Source organism: Pogoniulus pusillus, chromosome 9, assembly GCF_015220805.1.
Source record: "Pogoniulus pusillus isolate bPogPus1 chromosome 9, bPogPus1.pri, whole genome shotgun sequence".
In the NCBI taxonomy this organism is placed as follows: domain Eukaryota; kingdom Metazoa; phylum Chordata; class Aves; order Piciformes; family Lybiidae; genus Pogoniulus; species Pogoniulus pusillus.
In genome coordinates, this window is record NC_087272.1 from 9,899,107 (window position 1) to 9,921,023 (window position 21,917).

A 21,917-nucleotide genomic window follows, 5' to 3' on the forward strand; every position below is an offset into this window, starting at 1 on the left:
TAAAATGATTCTAGCCGTTTTCTTATTGAATTTCCTCTAATTCCCCCAAGATCATAAAGTATATGTGTAAAGTAAATATTTCCTCCCTTTGCACCGGCAGCAGATGACCTATAACTAAGTCAATATGAATCCAGCTCCATTCTGCACAATTTGTTTACCAATGATATTCCCGTTTCTCCTTAACCTCTCGCTACCTCTCTGGTCCTGCACCCACAAAATCCGCTCCTCCCCCGCCAGCCTTTCCCCACGACAGGACCACACCAAGGCTGCGGGAGGGGATATTGCCTTTCTCCAGGCCCCTACGTCCGGGCTGTAACCCTCCTGCAAACCACCCTGGGAAAGGGCAGTCGGAGACAGAGGAGAGAGGATAGTATCCTATTCCCCACGCACTTATTTTTCCTCTTTTTTTTTTTTTTATTTTTTTTTTTTTTTTTAAGCTAGTTTGGGGAAATATCGACTTCTTCCGCGTCGTCTCGAAACGAATTGTCTTTTCTGGCTAAGCGGCTCAGAGCGCATTTCTTGCGCTTTTTGCGCTCACAAGTTATAGTGCCGCAGTCCAGTCTGTCCCGGGACATCCTGGAGAAACAAGCGCGTCTTCGCCTTCTCCCGCCTTGGAAAGGAGACAGGAGGAGCACAATCCAGGACACCGCATCGCCCTCCCGCACCTTGTCCAGCGCCAGCTGAGACAGACCCTCCTGCTATCCCCTCGTCCCCAGGAGCGGGCACAACACCGGCCCGGCCCCCCAGCAACCCTAAAGGAGAGGGTGCCGGCATTTCGCGATATGCCTTTGATTAAAACTCCCCCACCCCGGGCAGGAGGGGAGCTACCACGCAGCATTAGTTGTCATGGTGACCATAAATCACGTAAATCCAAAAATACCCACCTATAATCTGAGATGAAGCTTTTATTTCCCGAGTGAAATAATGTTTTAAAAGCTGTCATCCAACCGAATAACAACATAATTGTAGTCACCCGAGTAATATATTAGCGGCAAAGGTTTAAATTAAAATGTCAGGAGTGTTTTAATTTTCCCCCTCCCCCTTATTCTTTTTCCCGCTTGAAGCTCCCAGATCTTTTTTGGTCCGGGTCCCGGCTGCAAAGCCGCTCTGGCCACGTCACCCACGTATCGACTTTTGGGGCTTCCACCCCAGTGAGTCCCTTCTCTTTTCTCCTGAAGCCGCCGGCTTTACGGGGCGGAGCACAAGTGGGCTGAAGGGCATGCTCCTGCTGCGAAAAATGGGGAATCTGAGATGCTTCTCACCTTCTGCTTTTCCTTTTTGGTTTTGTGTTGTTGTGTGTGCCTCCTCCACACACACACCCCCCCTCGCAAGTGTGTGGGGTTTTGTTTGTGTGGAGGATTTGGGGGTTTGTTTGTTTGTTTTTCTCGGGCTGGCCTGGAGTGGCCAGACTTTCTGGGGGCATTTATTTTTCCTTTTTTCCCCTTTCTTTTCTTTACGGGCTCGCTGGTTCTAGGCGTAACTCTCTGATAAACGGCTACATCGGTTCTTATGTAGAGTCTCCAGCTAGTCCTGTTGTCTTTTACCTTTGGCTTGTTGTCTTTCCCCTATCTTGGATTACAGGGTATTCTCGATGAAGAGCCATTAATTACCTATTCAGTCAATATTAGGAAGACTACAGAGCTTTTTACATAGGATTAAGAAGACATCAGATTGTTCCCTTAGTATATTCCTACTCACGAATAAGATTTCATTATACATTTAGTTTTCCCTGGAGTGAGGCTAACGACGGCTGCATATATTATTCTCAGACGACGACGAAGGAAGGGGAAAATGATATATCCGACGTGCAATAAATAACTTTTAATTTACGCATGGCGGAGGCTGCGGGAAGGGGCGCAGAGCCTCCCCGGCGCCTCGCAAGGAGAGCTCACCGACGGATTACCTCCACCGGGTCCGGGAAGACACAGCTTCACTCTCGGGTCACAGCTCCGAGGACAAATTTGGCCACGTTATGCGTTGAGGAGGATGCGCTTAGCTCTGCCCAAATCATTCCAGCTCCGCCTCGGGTCCCCCCCTCTCCGCACCCGCCCGCTCCCTCTGCGCGCGTCCTGGGGCTCAGACGGAAAAAAAAAACCACGGGGAATTTTTGCTTTCTACTGTGTCGGGGCCTCAGCGGCTCTAGAAGGAAAGCTGAACCAGCGTTGGGTTGTTTTTCAGGGAAAGATGCTAAGTTACGGAATATTCAGACAGGAAAAAAAAAAAAATAAAGAGTCGAAAGAATCAATTTGTGATGCTGCATGATGATGATACAAGGCGGGATGATGTAATTTCAGCGGTTTAGGCGGGAGGCTGCTGCTTCAGCAATACCCAGGTTATCGATTACAGAATTCTTTAAGCAGAATAACAGATTGTAGAGATGATATAACGCACAATACACACAAATAGTTCCGCCCTGCATAAAAGAGCCGCGTTCGATTAAATCCGCCAGCAAGCATGTACGCGTGTGCCGCCGGGCTACCGAAGCGTATGCAGCGACTTTCTCGTCTCCCAGGGTAAAGATGACACCCGCCTGGTTGCCTGAGACACTCCGGGGCTGCAATAATATTTTCATATTCATTTTCCTTTCCCTACCGTGGACACTGACTCCTTCCCTCTAAAATACCTCTCCCTCCCTGCAGGATCCCACCACAGTCGTGTCGATTTTTGGAGCGTTCCCTACTAAATTTTGTTTCCCTCTTTTACGGGAGCATCAATTCGGCCAAATGTTCACCGGTTTTTAGTGCTATTATCAATACTGCTAGCTAGAGATTATTCTGCTTGTGCACACCGATGGAGCGACACTCTGACTGTCCCCGTCATTTCCAAACGTGAACTCTGGTAGAGGAGGCGGGGAAGGCGGGGGGAGGGGGGGGAAGGGGGAACCCAAGCAACCCCCGCGCCTCTTCTTCATCTCCCACCCTGCCCAGCTCAGCCTTTTCGCGAGGCAAATCCCGTAAAGCATGAAGCCCTGGCCGACAGGAAAGATAAAAATCAACGAGCACCACGCAATTAAAAGCAAATTAAACCAAGATACAACCAACTCCGTCCGAATCACAGTACAACACCCCCAACAACATTCTAGCCCCCAAGAATTGACCATTTCAGCGAGTTGTCCGAGCAGCCCGGGGCACCTCAGGACTTGCCATTATCTGTCGCTCAGAGACACGGGTTGGGGCTGTGGATTATTCCCGTAGAATCGTTTCGGTTGGGAAAAAACTTTAAAACCGTCGAGTCCGGCTATTTTTTGCGTCTCTGCAGGGATATATCCGCGTCCCCATAATTATGTGAAGGTTTTAAAGTCTCGGGCTCAGTTTTATAGTTTCCTCAATGGCATTAAAGGTGTTTAGATAGCGATTTCCCCTCAAACCAGCCAGCGTAAGAAAAGAGCTGCTGGTAGGGTAACGAAGCAGGAAATTTTGCGTGTACGACAATAATCCAGCTTCATAATTGATGGTTAAGAAAATAACCCATTTGTTTCTCGGCAGGGGAAGTAAAAGTTGCCGTGTCAGGGAGCATATGTGGATATTACTTTTGTAAATACTTAGTTGAATAAAGTTGACTTGGAAAGGGCTCATAAATTTATTATATCAGGAAGGTCCCCACTTTCCCATTCGATCGTGCTGAGGGCTCTGATTGAGACCACCTGTTCGGCGGAGAAGAAAAAAAAAAGGCGGGGGTGTGTGGGGGGTTAAAAAGGCTTTCTTATTTGCAAACCATCTATAAAGCGATGTCACCCTGCCTTTCCACATTATTTAACACTTATTACCGGCTGAAAGGAAAAAGTGCCAGACCCTGCTGAAGCCTATTTTTGTGCACAATTTAATATCGTGTATGTTTCCGGCATTAAAAATTATCGGCTCATAATACCCTCACTTTTGGAATTATCCTGAATTTTGCTCGCTAACTTTCCTCTTTTCCTCTTTCTTGTTCTCCTAAAAACTGTGATGCCCGGCTGGAAAATCCTCCTTAAAAGTCTGCGGGAGAGGGTGGGCTCGGGACCAAGACTCCTCCCGGGATCACTGGATGTTATTTGGGAAATCTCGAGCTGTTTAGCCAAATGGGGTTCATACGGTATTCTTACGAGGAAGTGTTTAACCACGAGACCAGGGATACGTGCATTATTAATTCACTCTGGTTTCCTGTATTATTAATTCAGGTTAATATATTTTATTTAAACAAAATTACGTTTATCTTGGATTAAACAGTCTCTCGAAATACAGAACGCTTGTTTTCTTCTTTGTAATATGTTTGCATTGCTGTTTTTCTTTACCACCCTCTCCCGGGCTCGCCTACTAGACCCCCAGAAACGATCAGGAGAAGAAAAAGCAGTAGCCCGCCCTGCCTTGCACAACGGAGCGTTCGGAGTGTGTGTGTGTGCCAGCCTCTGGGGGCAGGAGAGGGCTGGTGGCTTGTTTACGGGCGGGAGGGGGGGCAAAAAATAGAAAACAAAAATAAACCCGAGAGGCACGCTTCGAGTATCTGAAAGGCGCGCTGACAACCATATTTCTTTTTTGGGGGACGGGGGGGCGGGGAGACGCTCTGGTGAGCGTCTACAGCCTCGGAGGTGTCTGCGCACCCCCCGCTCCCTTCCTCTCCCTTTCTTTGCGGCCGAGCATCTTTGGGCTCCAGCGGAGTCCCGGAGCGAAGCCTCACCGGTGGCGGACAGCAGGGGGCGCCATAACGCCGCGCAGGCGGGTCCTGGCTTGGCGCTGCTGCCCGACGCCCCCCCCGCCACTCCCTCGGCTGCGCGGCCCGCGGAAGGGCGCGGAGGGGCCTCCTCTTACTATTGGCTCTGGGGGAGGGGGCCGCCCTAAGAGCTTGCTGCCGGTGGGCTGCCTGCGGTCCTCAGGCACCTCGCTGTGCTCCCCCTTTTTGATGTCAGCCTCCTTGGGAGAAAGACACTCGACGGCGATGGGCTTCACCCCTAGGGATGGGGACGCGGTTTGGGAGGGGAATGGGAGACGACTACAAGGGAGAGCTGGTCAGCGCTCGGGGACTGCCCTGCCTACCTGGCCTTGCACCCCTGCACCGTACGGCGGCGGGACCGCTGTTAGTGCTGAGCGACGGGAGATGGTTTCTCTTACCTAGCTGAACACAGGCGGAGACAAGTTTGCGGCAGTTGGACTCCATTACCCGCTATCTGCAAAATATGAAGACGTAGGAGTTTTAAAACAATTGCATGGGGAGTGAAAATTAAATTAAAAAAACCCTATCAACCAACCAACCAACCAACAACAACAACAACAAAACAGCATAACCCCCCCGAAACCTCCCAGCCTGTCCCGGGAGCCACGTTGCAGCGACGCTGGCTGGACCCTCACCTTTTGCCGGTGACCTCAGCACTATATGCCCTCTCCCCGCCTCAACCTCGAGTTTCACATGAGGCACGCCACGGGATGGGCACAAACTCCCGTGGCGATTTCCAGGACTATCGAACAGCTCGGCCTCCCACTACCCCTCGTTATTTAAGAATGCGTAGCACGGTCCCGGAACCCCGCAGCCGTGTTCTGCCCTAGGACAGCTCGTATTCAAGGGGTGTCGTTGAGACAGCGGGTATCGGCAGCCGGTCCACCTTGAGCGGCGGGAAGTGCGTGGCCGAGGCCCCATTCCCGGGCTGCTCATTCGCGCTGCCCAGCCGCCGGCTGCAACCTCCCTCGGTCTGAGAGGTCGGGCGGTAAAATCACGGGATTAGTGTCTGATTGAGATGTCTGTTCGTGAGATATTACAAAATTCATTATCACAGCTCTCTACTAACTCGATATGAAGTAACACAGATGGGATTTTATTAGTCCAGGCTTCGAATGTTTACTTATGATAATTTCGGGAGGAAATTTGCATGTCACCATCATTTCGGTAATCTTTCTTTCTTCTTCTTTTTCTTCACCTCTTTTTTTTTTTTTTAATGTCTGAACTGGGCGAATTATTAGCTAGTGCTTTAGAAATGCCGCAGCCTGGAGCCGAGGCACGTTTGGGACGAGTAACGCCCGTTTTGCCGGGCCTCCCCGGCCTCCACCAGAAAGGCAGGATTGGACCGGCGAGGAAAAGAGAGGAAAAAGAATTAAAAAAAAAAAAAATCACTCCCCCCCAAAAAAAAAGTAGATAGATAAGAAAAAAAATTAAAACACAAACAAACAACCCTCCCCAAACAACAAACAAACGAAACTCCCAACCAAATCCCCCAAAACCAAGGAATTAGGAAGGTGCAGGTATCGGGATTCGTTCATCTCTCTCTGCGACACGGCGGTTTCTATTCCAAGCCGAAGGACACCAGGGAGAAACTTCTCTCCCGACTGCAGCCGGGCCTAGTACACGAGTTGTGCCTGAATTAATCGGGGAGCCGACCAAAAGAGCCTTAATTCTTCGTCGATGGTTTTCAAATCGAGATAGGTCTCCTTCAAGAGTCGCCCTGTGCCGCAGACCGAGGCGTTCTTCCTCGACGCCTGTCTTGATGGGTGAGCTTCCTCACGAGTGTACACACAGCTCCCCCAAAATGCGCAACCGCCACCCAGGGGAAGTTTTTCCTCTCTCCCAAATCCCTGGTCTCCCCGGAGTAAAGTGCCTTTTCCAGTCGGATTACGATTCCTTCCTCACTCCCAGATGCCAGTGCTTCTCCTTCCCTTTCTCCTCTTCGTATACTCCTTTCGTTTTTGTTGCAAACAACATCGCAGCACAGGGCCAAGGGGGTCAAGAAGACTTTTCCTATTGTCTCACAAAGAAGCACCTTTGCTCATTTTTCTCTCTGAGCCCCTCTCTGCCTGCAGCTCCGTGCTTCAACAGCTCCGCGCTCCTAGCCCCGGAACACGCACCCTCCCCCTGCGGCCCTTCCAGTTCCTCGTCGCTCGTCTGGGCCCCGGCAGCACCAACCTGGCCGGGACGCTTCGGCTCCGCAGTACGCCGACTAAAAAAGCGATGTCACACTGGATTATTAACTTCTTTATAGCTATCTATCTCTGTTTTGAGGGGAGAAAACCACTCTAGCACTCAATCATTGCAACCTCCCTTAAAAACAGAGCTCTCTGGAGAATATCTCAGTACTACGAGAAACACTGCAAGAACCATAGTTTGGGCTGGAAGGTTTGGGGCAGAGGCCCGCGATCCCTGCCGCTGACTTTCGAACGAAAGCGAGGGGGAAGGGGGATTCGTGCAGGGCCTACCCCTCCCTAGATACCTCAAGACCAGCGAGGCCCCGCCGCTCCCCAGCGGGTGGTCGCGGCTGCCGAGTCTGCAGAAGCGCAGCAGACCGGCCCATATCTTTTGCCAGCACTCCGAACCCAGCGCGGCCCCGCCGCCGTTCTCCGCCTCGGTGCGCGACTCGGCGGCGCGGCCGGTTCCGCGGTGCTCGTCCCGCCGCGAGAGTCCAGTCCGGCACGGCGAAGAAACCGTGCTGTGCAGCCCCTCTTCCCTCGCCGCCAGCCCAGGGACGTGCCGCAGCCGTCCAAGAGTACATCAGCAAGTCGAGCCGCACCACCCTGGCTCGGCCGGCCGGGCTCCCCTCCTGCGGTACACGAAGACGTGACCGCCCGCGTCTGTATCCGCACTCCCATCCCGCCGACACCCCTCGAGATCCCTCCAGCTCACCGGAGTCGGCTGCGCTGTCCGCCCCGCTGTTTGCTCTGCTGCTGCCGGTGCTGCCGGGGGCGGCGGGGCCGCGCCGGGCTCCTGCGCTGGCTGCGGGGCCGCGGAGCCGCCGCTGGCTCCCCTCCTTCCCCGGCCCTCCCGCGCCCCTGCCCCGCCCCACCCGCCTCCCCGGGCCTTGACGTCACGCAGGCCCCGCCGAACGCGCCCCGCCGCCGCCGTGGGGTCGGACCGGGCGGTTCCGCGGCGTTGCGCGGCGCTCCGCGGACACTGGCGCAGCTGTGGCGGCAGTCCCCCGGCAGCGGAGGGGGCAGGGGGCAAGGAGGAAGGACAAAAAGCAGCGGAGGCGGCGCGGCGGCGGGCTAGGTAGCCAGAGGAGACTCGAGGTGAGAGAGGAGGACGGCCGTAGTTTCTCCGCGCCCGCGTAGGGCGCGACCTGCTTAGCCCCGCCCGGCTAGGGTGAGGTGGGGGGCACAAGGAGCTGCGGCCAAAGTTTCCAGGGCCGGCGGCTGTCCTTGCACCGGGTGTGAAGAGGGATCGCCAACCCGTTGTGAGAGGTCTCAGTTTCCTTTTTTTCCACTTCCCCCCCCCAAATTTTTTCGTTGTTTTGTTTTGTTTTTCTTTTTACTTTATATATGTAATATATATATAATCCTGAGGGTTCTTGCCTTTCCCACAGCGCAAATCTTGCTGCTAATGTCTGTTACTTTGCTTGCTTCTCTGCCTACGGCAGATATTCCTAGCCTTTTCCCCAAACCACAGTGAGCTGGAGCCCGGGCGGGGGGCGAATTTATTTTTGATTTTGTGACATTTTCCGCGTTTAAGAAAAAGCGAAGTCGGATCTCTCTGCTTACACCAAACTAAAAGCGATGGCGTTTTCTCGCAGCATTTCCGCGGCTCCGTTTCTAGGACCACGCGAAAATGAAACAGGCGCTTTCTTAATTTGGAGGCAGCACCTGATATATTTGTGGCTATTATTAAATCATTTCATCTCGTGAGTGAATTTTAGTTATTTATAGGCGTGGGCAGGGGGCTAGGTAATTACTGCCGGAGGGGGAAAGCGAGCCTTCGGAAGCAGCCAAGTTTCCAGTGGGTCGTTCTGCTGACGGTTCCCGGGGAAGCCCAGGCGCGGTCACAGTAGCATCGCCAGATCCCGGCGTGCAGAGAGCAGCTCTTTGAAGGCGGCTTCGCAGCAGCTGCCGCTCTGGGCAGACGGCTGCTTCCTCTCGCAAAAAAATAAATCGCCTGGGAGTGTTTTCTTTTCGAGGTAGAAATAAATTTAATGTGTCCTTGGCTACATGCGTTTCTGCCCTTGCGAGCACTCTGCCAGGTGGCACCCAGCTTCTCAGGGCATCCGGGGAAGGAGCGGCAGTGAGGGGGACTCGTAGATGCCATTTCGCATTTGGGTTTCCCCAGGAAGAGCAAACTGCTCGGGACGCTGTATATCTTTCCCCACGTTCCCTAGTCCCGTTGTGTTTTGGATAAAAAAATCGCAACGCAGGCCGCGACACCCGCGTTGGCAGCGCGGCCGCGCAACTGGGCCCGGGCGGCAGCGGGCTCCAGGCAGCCACGGAGCCGGGGCGGCTGAAGTGAGCAGCTGGTGAGAAATGCAAATGGCTCCTGAAGAAACATAAGATACAGGGTGATTTTCATTCCCTCCTCGAGTGTGTGGAAGGAGCTGGACATACGTTTCACGCTCCTAATCCTTCTTTTACATTTTTAGTCATACTCCTATTAAACAACTAATTAATGCCCAGCATCAGCAGGGAATACATTAGACATGCTGCCGTGGAAGAGGGGTTCCAGGGTGCCTGGAAACTATGGAGCCGACTTAATACGCGGATTTCAAAATCTTTTTTTCCTTCCTCCCCTTCTGTCAAAGCAATAAATGTAATAATAGGTTTCAGGGCCAGCAAAGGCCGCGGCTGTTGTATTTATAGTATGACTCCCCCACTCCCGCCAGCGCAGTGACAACGGCTTTAGTGCCCCCGACGAGCCTTAGGAGCCTTTCTTCTGTGAGCCGAAGCGGGCATCAGCGATGGGACGCTAATGGCTCGGCTTGGGAGCCCATCGGGCTGGAACTTCTTAGTACTGAGAGCCCATCGAACTGGGAGCCTTTGGTGCTGGGAGTCCTCCGCCCAGGCCACCCGCGGCAGGCACAGCGGCTTCCTGGGGGACTCGGAAAGAAGGCCCGGGTTATTGCTTTCACCGACAGCCCGAAAAATTGCATTTCTAAATACTTAGCGCGACTATGCGTTTGCAGGCACTTGGCAGAGCCAGCGATGTTCCCGGCGGCGGGGTGACCTACGCGGTTTCTCCCCGGGAAATCCCGGGTCCCAGCGTGGGCCAGCATAAGGAGAACCCGGGATGTTTCCCCTCTGCCGGACGGGAAGTGTTTTTCCCGGGGATGGGTAAAGGAAAAATAATATCCAACAACAACCGCAACCAAATAAAAAGAAGGCAAAGTATGTGCGGGGGTGACTAAATGAATAGCCGTGTGTCAGGCGAGCCTCAGTGCCTTGAACCGGCCGCGGCGCCCGAGGAGTGGTGAAAAACGAGTTATCCTCGAAAGTGTGCGATGGGGCAATTCACGGCCATTTACTTTCTTCATTCCCGGATTATGATCTCAGTCCTCGCAAGCAATCCCTCCCGTTTTACCCCCCCACGCCCCCACCCCCTCGCTCCCCAGCCTCTCCTCCCACCTCTCTGAGCTCCTTATCTGACAGCAAACGAGTATGTAAATACCCATAGCTGGCTGTGTTTAACACACTCAAACATTATTGATTTGTTAGGCTGCTCGAATATTTTCTTCCTCTCCGGATCTGATATCAAAATTGCTCATTCAGGCGGTTCGTCCCGATGCTACGATGCAGTAATAATTTAAAAAAGAAAAAAAAAAAGTGAAAAAAAGTTTTAAAAAAGTAAGCATTTCCAACGGCATATAAATTGATTTGCATATAAATTAAAACGACTACGAATATTCCAGTGTTTTATAATCGTGTCGAAACCAGCGCTTAACCACTTGATCTAAAAGAATATATAAATGTCTGTATTGACTCGCTAATGAATTACCTAATTAAAGCGTCCCGACGAAGATTGTTAAACCGGGGCACTTTAGGGGTAAGGATGACGGTACGAACCGAACTGTCAACACAACCTCTCTTAATCTAAGTTTCACTCAGTGATTCCCGGATTTATTTTCTTTTGATTTCATCCTTTACCTTTCTTCTATTAATTATTTATTTATTCGTTTAAAGGAAGGAGAAAGCAGAGGAAGAGCCAATACTTCCCCATTTCCTCCAAGGTGGGGCGGAAAGCCCACGGCCGGGCATGTTCTCGGCTCCTACCTTCCCAGCAGCGAAGGGAAGAGCAGCCGGGTCCGACGGGTCGTGCCTTAGAGATGTTAACAGGGCATTTACCTTCCTCATGAGATCGGGTATAAAAAGATGTCTCCTGTAGGAGAGGCAGTGCAAAGGAATGCGAGAAGTTCAGGAAAAAAAAAAAAAAAAAAAAAAAAAAAAAAATAAACAAAAAAAAAAGTAAAAAAAAAAAAAAAGAAGGGGGGAAAAAGAAAGAAAAAAAGCCCGGCGGTGCGAAAATCTGTAGCCTCGGGGGCTAGCCAGCAACCCCTTTCATTTCAAGCACTTATTGATTTGCTGTTGTCATCTTTGGCGACGCAGAAGGACACTTGAAAGAATTTCTGATGGGGCTCTGATCTGAGAAACTAGGTGACCTGACCGAGCTCTCACAAAATTCTTAATTACCACATCAACTGCCTTAACAATAAAAAAGGAAGAGGAGGGGGAGATAGGAGGAAAAAAAGAACGGGGGGGGATGGGGGTAGGGAATTTAACTGCAACAGAGTTTTTTTGTCCAAACTTTTCGAATCACTCAGAAACTCTTCTCATTTCCTGATCCCACCGCTCTGCACCCAGACAACCCCCTCCTCAGCTCATCTAGTCCCCCAGGCTCCAAGCTCTTGATCCACTCGTGCAAGAAAGCAAAGGCGCGGAGCATCCGAGGGGAGCTGCGAAGGGGCCGGCGGTGTGGAATTGCGCTCACGAGGCTAAACGCAACCCTCTCGACCCCGTCCTTTCCTCCAACCGGACAGAGGGCAGATCTGGGGAGCAGCCCCTCGGGGGCTGGGAAGGCGAGACTGGGAAGGGAGTCGAAAAAGAAAACATTTCAAATGCATCAGATTGCAGAGGAGAAGGAGAGAGGGGTCAGGATGAGGTGCGTGTGTGTGTGCCTCTGGCACACTCCACCAGACACGCAAGTCTGCAGCTCGTCTGCAGCCAGCTGGGTGAGTGTCATCAAAACTGGATGTATACACTTAGAGCAGGGGACGCAAAAGGAAGAGTTCAGATGAGGGAATCAACACGAAAGACCTATTGTCGAAGGCACAAACGGTGTTCGGGTTTGCCTACAAAGCTGAGGGGTGACAGTAGTGTTCTTGGCTGAAGAGACGTGCACTGTTTTGGTCTCACATAGTGCACACACACATTCACTTTCTTGCTCCTCTGGCTCCAGGACAAAGCAAACTGTCTTTTATGAACATTCCTCTCCTCTCCTCTCCTCTCCTCTCCTCTCCTCTCCTCTCCTCTCCTCTCCTCTCCTCTCCTCTCCTCTCCTCTCCTCTCCTCTCCTCTCCTCTCCTCTCCTCTCCTCTCCTCTCCTCTCCTCTCCTCTCCTCTCCTCTCCTCTCCTCTCCTCTCCTCTCCTCTCCTCTCCTCTCCTCTCCTCTCCTCTCCTCTCCTCTCCTCTCCTCTCCTCTCCTCTCCTCTCCTCTCCTCTCCTCTCCTCTCCTCTCTCTTTTTTAAAAATCTTTTCTCTTTTTTTTATAAAGCGTATGTGTTGTTTTTCACAACCCTCCCCCATGATTGTCTTTATTTCGGTGTCAGAAAGCTGAGGGATGTGATCAGCACCTATTTTGGCATCGGATTCTGTCCTTTGCAGCAGTGTCTGTGCTGAGGCTGCAAATGCATCAGTGCTCAGCAGGCTTTTGCTTCGTGTTTTGTACCCTTGTTAGCTCTGAGGGGGTATTTTCCTTTCTGAGCAAGTGCTAGCCCTGTCAGTTCATGTCTCTCCATCAAGCAGGGCAACTCTTGTTGTCTATGTATGTCACCCTTTTCCATTTCCAGTGGACTAGCTGCTCAGTGATGGCAACTAGGACTATCTGGTTATACTTGAGTCTTACGCTCATCGTTGAACCTCTCAGCACCTCGAACTCTGTTTTGCAGGGTGGTGACACTTATCAATAAGGATTAGACAGCCTATAATTCATTTTTAAGCCTCATTTTATTGCTGTGGCCATTTGTGACAGAACTTTTCAGCCCATAGCTTGCTCATATCCTGTGTCCAGTACTGTATACTTAACCTGTCTATTTTCTCTCTACGTGCCTGACACTTCACAACACTGTCACTGGGCTTCCTTCTCAGCAGGTCACATTGTAGCAAAGGGAATGAATGAATGAAACCACCTCTTGTTATCTTACAGGAGCTGGATTCAAATTTGGAGGATTTGGGAGCTTAGCAGAGAAACTCTAGAAGGGGTGCCACTTGGATTTTTCTGACATGGGTTTCTATGGTGCTTTGAAGACCTTTCCTAAAGCTTATGCAAACCCAGGATGTCTGTGTAGTTGCTTAACTTGTTTTTCTCCATACTTGGTAAAATTAGACCTCTTGGTAAGTGCTGCAGGTGTAGGCTGAAGGGGATGTCACATTTTTCAAAGGAATGGGTACAGCACAACAGTGCTGACAGTGTTGGAGTATCACAGCCTCCTCGCTTCTCATCTGGAAGCAGGTGTCACACCTCCCATCCATCATGGCACAGAGGGACTCATCCCTCACGCTGCAGGTACTGGCAGTGTTTGTATTCACCCTCTGCCATGCTCGTCAAGTGACCATTTCTCCTGCATCTCACTTGCCTTTGTTACTGCCAGTCCATCAACCCTCAAGCTACGAAATGCTCTGCTTTAAAGTGTTCATGTGTGGTCTATGACTGTGGGCTTCGAAGGATTCCAAAGGACAACTGACACCAGAGCAACTCTGAGTTACCTTTATGGTGATTTTTTTGTTACCAAAAAAAGAGTACTTGTTCTTACTCTTTGTTTTGATATAATTGTGAAGAAGCTTGTTGAAGAAGATGTGACAAATGTGCAAGGCTTAGGCTTTGCTCTCATCTCACACCTGGTTTTGTGGGCATCCAATGCAATGACCTGCGACTGATCTATTCCTGCGTTGCAGCATCTTTGCTGAACTACACACTCCTGAGAAGGTAGGGGCACATTGTAAGTATCCACTGGTGTCTGATCCCACATCATTCCTTACAGTAAATAATTTCCTCTTCTCTTTGCTCTCTTTGGGCTCTGCTTCCCCTGGTGCAAATCACTCACGGCCGCAGTCCCTCTGGGCGCTTCGCCCTCCTTCGCCACGCAGGACCCACCACAAGCATCTCTCCCCACCACAAGCACCTCTCCCCACCCTGAGCACCTCTCCCCACTCTAAGCACCTCTCCCCACTCTAAGCACCTCTCCCCACCACAAGCACCTCTCCCCACCACAAGCACCTCTCCCCACCCTGAGCACCTCTCCCCACCACAAGCACCTCTCCTCACCACAAGCACCTCTCCCCACCACAAGCACCTCTCCCCACTCTAAGCACCTCTCCCCACCCTGAGCACCTCTCCCCACTCTAAGCACCTCTCTCCACCCTGAGCACCTCTCCCCACCACAAGCACCTCTCCCCACCCTGAGCACCTCTCTCCACCCTGAGCACCTCTCCCCACCACAAGCACCTCTCCCCACCACAAGCACCTCTCCCCACTCTAAGCACCTCTCCCCACCCTGAGCACCTCTCCCCACTCTAAGCACCTCTCCCCACCCTGAGCACCTCTCCCCACCACAAGCACCTCTCCCCACCACAAGCACCTCTCCCCACTCTAAGCACCTCTCCCCACCCTAAGCACCTCTCCCCACTCTAAGCACCTCTCCCCACCCTGAGCACCTCTCCCCACTCTAAGCACCTCTCCCCACCTTGAGCACCTCTCCCCACTCTAAGCACCTCTCCCCACCCTAAGCACCTCTCCCCACTCTAAGCACCTCTCCCCACCACAAGCGCCTCTCCCCACCCTGAGCACCTCTCCCCACTCTAAGCACCTCTCCCCACTCTAAGCACCTCTCCCCACCCTGAGCACCTCTCCCCACCACAAGCACCTCTCCCCACCTTGAGCACCTCTCCCCACCCTGAGCACCTCTCCCCACCCTAAGCACCTCTCCCCACCTTGAGCACCTCTCCCCACCACAAGCACCTCTCCTCACCACAAGCACCTCTCCCCACCACAAGCACCTCTCCCCACTCTAAGCACCTCTCCCCACCCTGAGCACCTCTCCCCACTCTAAGCACCTCTCTCCACCCTGAGCACCTCTCCCCACCACAAGCACCTCTCCCCACCCTGAGCACCTCTCTCCACCCTGAGCACCTCTCCCCACCACAAGCACCTCTCCCCACCACAAGCACCTCTCCCCACTCTAAGCACCTCTCCCCACCCTGAGCACCTCTCCCCACTCTAAGCACCTCTCCCCACCCCGAGCACCTCTCCCCACCACAAGCACCTCTCCCCACCACAAGCACCTCTCCCCACTCTAAGCACCTCTCCCCACCCTAAGCACCTCTCCCCACTCTAAGCACCTCTCCCCACCCTGAGCACCTCTCCCCACTCTAAGCACCTCTCCCCACCTTGAGCACCTCTCCCCACTCTAAGCACCTCTCCCCACCCTAAGCACCTCTCCCCACCCTAAGCACCTCTCCCCACTCTAAGCACCTCTCCCCACCACAAGCACCTCTCCCCACCACAAGCACCTCTCCCCACCACAAGCACCTCTCCCCACCCTGAGCACCTCTCCCCACTCTAAGCACCTCTCCCCACCCTAAGCACCTCTCCCCACCTTGAGCACCTCTCCCCACCCTGAGCACCTCTCCCCACCACAAGCACCTCTCCCCACCCTAAGCACCTCTCCCCACCTTGAGCACCTCTCCCCACCCTGAGCACCTCTCCCCACCCTGAGCACCTCTCCCCACCCTGAGCACCTCTCCCCACCACAAGCACCTCTCCCCACCCTAAGCACCTCTCCCCACCTTGAGCACCTCTCCCCACCACAAGCACCTCTCCCCACCCTAAGCACCTCTCCCCACCTTGAGCACCTCTCCCCACCCTGAGCACCTCTCCCCACCCTGAGCACCTCTCCCCACCACAAGCACCTCTCCCCACCCTAAGCACCTCTCCCCACTCTAAGCACCTCTCCCCACCCTAAGCACCTCTCCCCACCTTGAGCACCTCTCCCCACCCTGAGCACCTCTCCCCACCCTGAGCACCTCTCCCCACCACAAGCACCTCTCCCCACCCTGAGCACCTCTCCCCACTCTAAGCACCTCTCCCCACCTTGAGCACCTCTCCCCACTCTAAGCACCTCTCCCCACTCTAAGCACCTCTCCCCACCACAAGCACCTCTCCCCACCCTGAGCACCTCTCCTCACCCCGTGGCTGGCAGGTTTTTGGTGTAAGAAGGTTTGTGAAGGAGAGCTGTGTGTGCTTTGAAGCTTTGGGGTGATAATTTGGGGCGTAACAGTCAGGTTTCGGCACCCGGTGCAGCTGTCCTACTACCTGGCCTCTGGAGCTGGCGGGAACCGGTTGTGACTGGCTCTGGACAGCTGACGACTACCTCAGAAGCAGGTAAGCGCGGCCTCACTGCCACTGCTGCGGCTGTTGAGCCAGCACCAGGGCAGGTACAAATCCCACCCACGAGTGTGGGGTATCATGAACTCCCACTGCCTCTGGTTAGTGGGGTAGGGAGGAGGGGGAAGATCCCACCCAGCCTGTGGAGGCCCCAGGGCCGAAGGGACTCTTCCTGCTTCTTTCCTCTATGGCAGGAGGAGAGAGCACGTGGCCAGCATCAAGGCAGATTTCAGTGCCCAAGAGCTGGCTGAAAGGGAGGAAAATGGAGCTTAAAAGTAGCTGAGATGCTTAGTTGTGCCAGAGGAGTGCCCCCGTTGCTGTGCGGCAAGGCCGCAGCCCTGAGAGCCCCTCCCCACCCAGCAGGAAGGCTTTGCCGCCATGACACCAGCCCCTTGGCACTCATGCCCCCACCTCAGCACGGCTTCCAGGCAGCTGGGACGGGGGGTCAGGCCACGGCCCAGCCTGGGGACAGAGAGCTTCGGTGCTTTGTAAAGACTGAAAAGCAGAATTTTGGGAAGTCAGATGAGGAAGAGCAGAGGCAGCAGCACCCAGTGGGTCGCTCTTCGTCTGGGCGTGTGGCCAAGTTCGCTTACTCCCTGTGATACACCATGTCAAAGAGCTGGCTCCTTATTAGACACTGCTTCTAAGAACTATTTCCTTTGGAAACACAAAGGTAAATTTATTTTTCATCAGTCGAGAGCTGTTTCCCTGCTTTATTTTTTTTTCCCCTCCTGATTTTCTCTCTTGCTTTCATAACTTTTATACGAAGCTGTTCTGACACCACTCGTCAGAGAAAATGTTGAATGCCTTTAGAAAAAAAGAAAAAAAAAAGTATTTGTCCTGATGGAATTTATGGCCTGATGTGCTATTCAAATTTATGGTTAACCTCGTGTGGTAGGGTTAGACAAAATGGCTTTTGATGACATTGTGGCAATCACATAAAGCCATACTTTCGGGCGTGTTTGGACAGCTTACCAAGAAGTGTTTGGAAACAGAATGTGGGTATAATAAAATGTAGAAAGGAGCTGGAAAGATTGCCAGGTTAACAACACCACACAGTCCAAACCTTGAATTAAAAGACGAGTTTATAGGTAAGTTATAGGAGTGTCTTCATTTCCCTCAAGCAAAGGAGATACTGGCTTTGAAGGCAAACTTGAAGAGGAAAGGTATGGTGTACTTAGTGATTATTTTTGGAGAGCATGAGGAAAAAGTGGTATTCAGTGTTTTCACATGGCTCCAGTAGACAAGAGAAGAGCAGAGCCCTGCAGCAGGTTTCTCTTCCATGCTTCTTTCGTTTTGGGAACCTTGCTTTCTAGGACAGCAGTGAGCCCATTGGCTCTCCAGGTGGTGTAATACCCTGCTGAGTGCAGGCACGGCTTGGTGCAGCAAGGAGCAATCTGCTTTCCAACAACTTTCACTGATAGTGTTGTCACAATCTCACGAGAACAGCATGCTGCATAAACCAGTTTTCCATTCATCTGGGTTATCCCTGAACCATCAAGCCTATGCTGCTTGGATTATCATAGAACACGGATCTGCAGAGTGGCTTGCAGTAACTACAGCCATGGATCTCAAAACTGAACTTTTCTACATTGAAGTATCTCACTTTTTGTGTCTACTGGCCTTATTTTGCAGGTTTTTGCCATCCTGGGCAGAGTTTACTTCTGCCAGTCTTCCTGGAGGGAAGAGTCATGTTGCCTTCCTCTGATAGCATCATACTATTTAATATGTTCTCCATGTATGCTCTGGGGAGAAAGGAAAGAAGTCTTTTAAATTTGGCAGGCAAAAGTTGCTGCAGAGAGAAGATCTTTCTGCAGCTGATTTCTCTGCCTGCTACTGAGCAGCTAAAACTGATTTTGGTTATTGTTTTCCCCTCCTGATTCCTGAGACCGTTCCCCCATAGCCCATTTGTCTTTAATTTATTTTCCTATTTGCCTCAGAGCACCGGGAACACAAGGGGTCATGAACACTTTGTGGCAACCACCTTGCCATGAAATGAAAGCCCAAATTAAAGCAGGGAGGCTCAGAAAACACTGAGTAATAAGAACAGCCAGGAAGTTATTTTTGTCCTCTCAGGTTTTAAAAGCTACTGAAGATACCTGTGATTATAAGTGAGCTGTAGGTCAACAAGAATGGCTGTTAGTGCTTTCATTATAATCTCAATTGTTGGGAGTTTACATAGCACAAACATTTGCTTTGTGGTGAAAGTACAGCATGTAAGCCTTTTGATCTGCAAGCAGAAAAAAAAAAACCCAACAAAAAAACCCCAACAACCCACAACTTCCCCCCCCCCCCCCCCCCCCCTTCTTCTTTTCTTTGTTTTCATTCCCTCTAAACACCACACTTTACAAACTGGGTTACAGCAGGAGTGATCTGATAACTGAGCTATAAAACATGGCATGAATATAGATGACACTGGCCCCTCCCAGTTTGTTTGGTTTGGGAGAAAAATGTTTTTTAAAAGCATGATAAGATCTCTTCTGAGTGTGCTCGGTAGCAAACTGCACTGTCTCAGTGAAGAGAGGAGAAGCCTGAAATATGGGCTTTGCCTTGTGTAGCCCTGTGATGAATAATAGGCAGAGACACTCCCTCTTCTGCTCTGAGACCTGAGAGACAGCAAAGAGAGGCTCGTAACATGGTGAGCATAAAGATTTTGAGATTCTTCAGTTCACACAGAGCAAGGAAAAGGCTGGAGTTGCATTTATTTTCTCTCTTTTTAAATTTCTTTTTAATTAGAAGATTCCTCCCACACCAAAATAAAGGGCAGCCCACTTGTGGCTTCTCCAGGCCCTCCCAAAGAAATCAGCAATGAAATGCCGAACAGCTGGGCCCCTTCTTAGCACTTCACAGTCTGAGGGGTAAGAGGAAAAAAAAAATTCAGAAACTAAAGCAGGAGCCACAACTGCTGCTACAGCAGAAGTTTTCTGGGAACAAGCAGGTAGAGAGCTCTATAGTGTCTGGACAGGCTGAAACAGGAGCAGTAGGCATGGAAATGGGGACGATCATCATGACCTGCCAAACTCCATCCTTGCCTGGTACCCAAAGAGACCAAGCAACCTCAGCTCATGTGCAGCAGAGGCTGTGGCTGCCCAGCCTGTATCAAATGACAGGCTGTTTCCTTAGAAAACCTGTCTGTGGGGTTTCCTGATCTGCTGAAGCACAATGAAACACAAGACGTTGCCTTTTTGGGCTGTCATGCCTGCTGAGCTGTAGTACAAACAGTAAGTAGCCCTGTGTTTGCAGATGATATGATAATACAAAGCAGAGGCATCTTTAGGCCATTTAGGCATTCTTTCCTTTTTTTTTGGTGCTTGACTTGGAAGGATGAACTACAGAGTTGATTATGATCTTTCTATCCTAGCCTCCTGCTGGAGAACTCACTTTTTTGAGACTATTCTCTTGTTTCTCTGGTCCTTCTCTCCCACATCAGCTCTTCAGATTTTTGGTCTCACATATTTACTATCAGGTTTCCATTCTGGGGATGTTTATGTATGGTTTATATGGGGATTAGGATTTAGCCCTCTGCATTTTCTTAAGAGATACAGAAAATTCATGTTGGTACAGTACCTCACCTTCCCCCACATGCTAGATATTACTGAAAAAAACCCCAACCTACCTTTATGGCAAAACTTTTGAAGCTTAGAGATTTTATTTTGTAACATGTAATATTTAAGAGAAGTATTTTGTCTTTCTTGTGATAAGTTACTGGCTTCTCAAAGGTTGACTTTTTAATTTATAATTTTTTCTTCTTCTCTATTTTCTCTTCTCTACAACAGTTCTATACAGAAAACAGCTACCTTCCTAGTCAAAATTTAACACTGCTCCAGGCAACTGAAAATACTGGTCTTATGACAGGCAGTGTGAGAGGAAAACACACCCAGTAGTGATCAGCAGCACCATTTCCATAACTCCTAGCACCTGTTAACCCCAGTCAGGTGTTGGCACTTTAAATACCAGCTCTGGGAGGACTATTTTTGTTAAGGTTGAGGGTCTTGGGAAGCTGAGGGTTTAGATGGGCTTAGTTCTATCCCTCAAAATATATTACAGGGGAAAAGTTTGTTTTATTTTTAGCTGTTTGTTTATTTTCAGTAATTTGTTTGTTTTCTCCCCCCCCCCCCCCCCCCCCCCCCCCCCCAGTTTGTTTCTTTTCTATCTTCAGGAGTAGTGTGTGCATATATCTATTTACCAGAAAAAAATAGTAGCTTGTGGCTTTTTTGATGGATTCGATGTCTGTTGGAATTTCTTTCTCTCCTGCTGAGGTAATGTCTAGTTACACTTCTTAATCATTCCTAGTAATAAGTGGAATTAAGCTCTGAGTTCCTGTTCAGAAAAGGGCTTGAAAGCTAAGTAACTCACTTCAACAACATCTACTGTGTGTACCTGTTGATGTCTTAGCCTAGATTTCTGTCTTTTGGGTGACTTCATTCTATGGCTAGCTGACGTCCTTGAGTAGCTGTGTTATGCAAGCCAGAGGACATCAACCTGTCCTTGTGGCAGGACACCAACTGTTTTCTTACTGGATAATATGACAAAATAGGAGTTAGGAAGAACCAGTGTGCTAAAGGAAGGGACTAAACTGGCCCACAACCAAGAAGTGTTACTTGTGGGCAGTGAGGTAGTTAAAAGCATGTGGATTGTTCTTAGTTAACAATATTTCTCCTATACATGACACTTCTGCTTTCACCATCTCCCTTTGTCCAATAGTTGGCAATTCCTGTGTGATGAGTTTCCTGCTATCATTGTAGCTCTACAGTTGGCAATTCCTGTGTGTGTCTGTGATGATGAGTTTCCTGCTATCATTGTAGCTCTACGGTTGGCAATTTCTGTGTGCTTGTGGTGATGAGTTTCCTGCTATCATTGTAGCTCTGTAATTGGCAATTTCTCTGTGTGTGTGAGATGCTGAGTTTCCTGCTATCATTGTAGCTCTATAGTTGGCACAGTTTTCAAGGGAAGGTGGCACCTGAGTTTTTTATGTTGTCTTTTTTTCTGCTTTTGGTGCAACAGCTCATTGTTCTTTGTGATTTTCTACTTCATTTTTTTTGGTACAGGAGAGGAAAGTGAGCTAGGTATCCTCTCCCCATCCCTCTTCTTTTATAACTTTACTGTCATGATCTCCAATACTCTACTGAGTGCATCCAGATTGCTGCATTTCTGACTTAACACTGTTAATACTTAGAATATCTGTAAATGAACATGGAGGTGAGTTGTGCTCTGCTCTTGTAACAAGGCAAGTAATTGGGGAAAAAAAAGACAGCTTAATTTGCTCTAACCTTACCTCAAATATGTCAGGCTCTTCATAGTTCTTTTCCTAAGGGTTAGATAGTATTAGTTTTAGCAGTACTACAGGCTATGATGCTTTTGGGCCAAGTAAATCTGAATTTTAAGGTATTAGGAGATGAGCATGTAAAAGATCTTTAGCAAAGCTTGGAGTTCTAAATCATTGAGCTGTTATATTTATTAGGGGTATTATGTAACAGCTCCAGTTCTAAGTTTTACATGGTTTTCTTTTTTAAAATTTGGATATTAGAGCATGTCTGCCTGTTATTGCTGAATAAAAGAAGCTTCTAATTCAGCACACAGTGTTTTAAAAGTTGTTTCATTTGTTGTG

General features: G+C 50.4%; 1 long non-coding RNA gene across 1 annotated transcript; it reads right to left on the reverse strand.

Annotated features, from left to right (window-relative positions):
• Positions 1–17,461: 17,461 nt before the first annotated feature.
• Positions 17,462–20,138, reverse strand: LOC135178419 (uncharacterized). The gene is made up of 2 exons (XR_010303514.1): positions 19,926–20,138; positions 17,462–18,054 (listed from the first exon to the last, which is right to left on the reverse strand). It is a non-coding gene; the product is annotated as an uncharacterized LOC135178419 (long non-coding RNA).
• Positions 20,139–21,917: the final 1,779 nt, after the last annotated feature.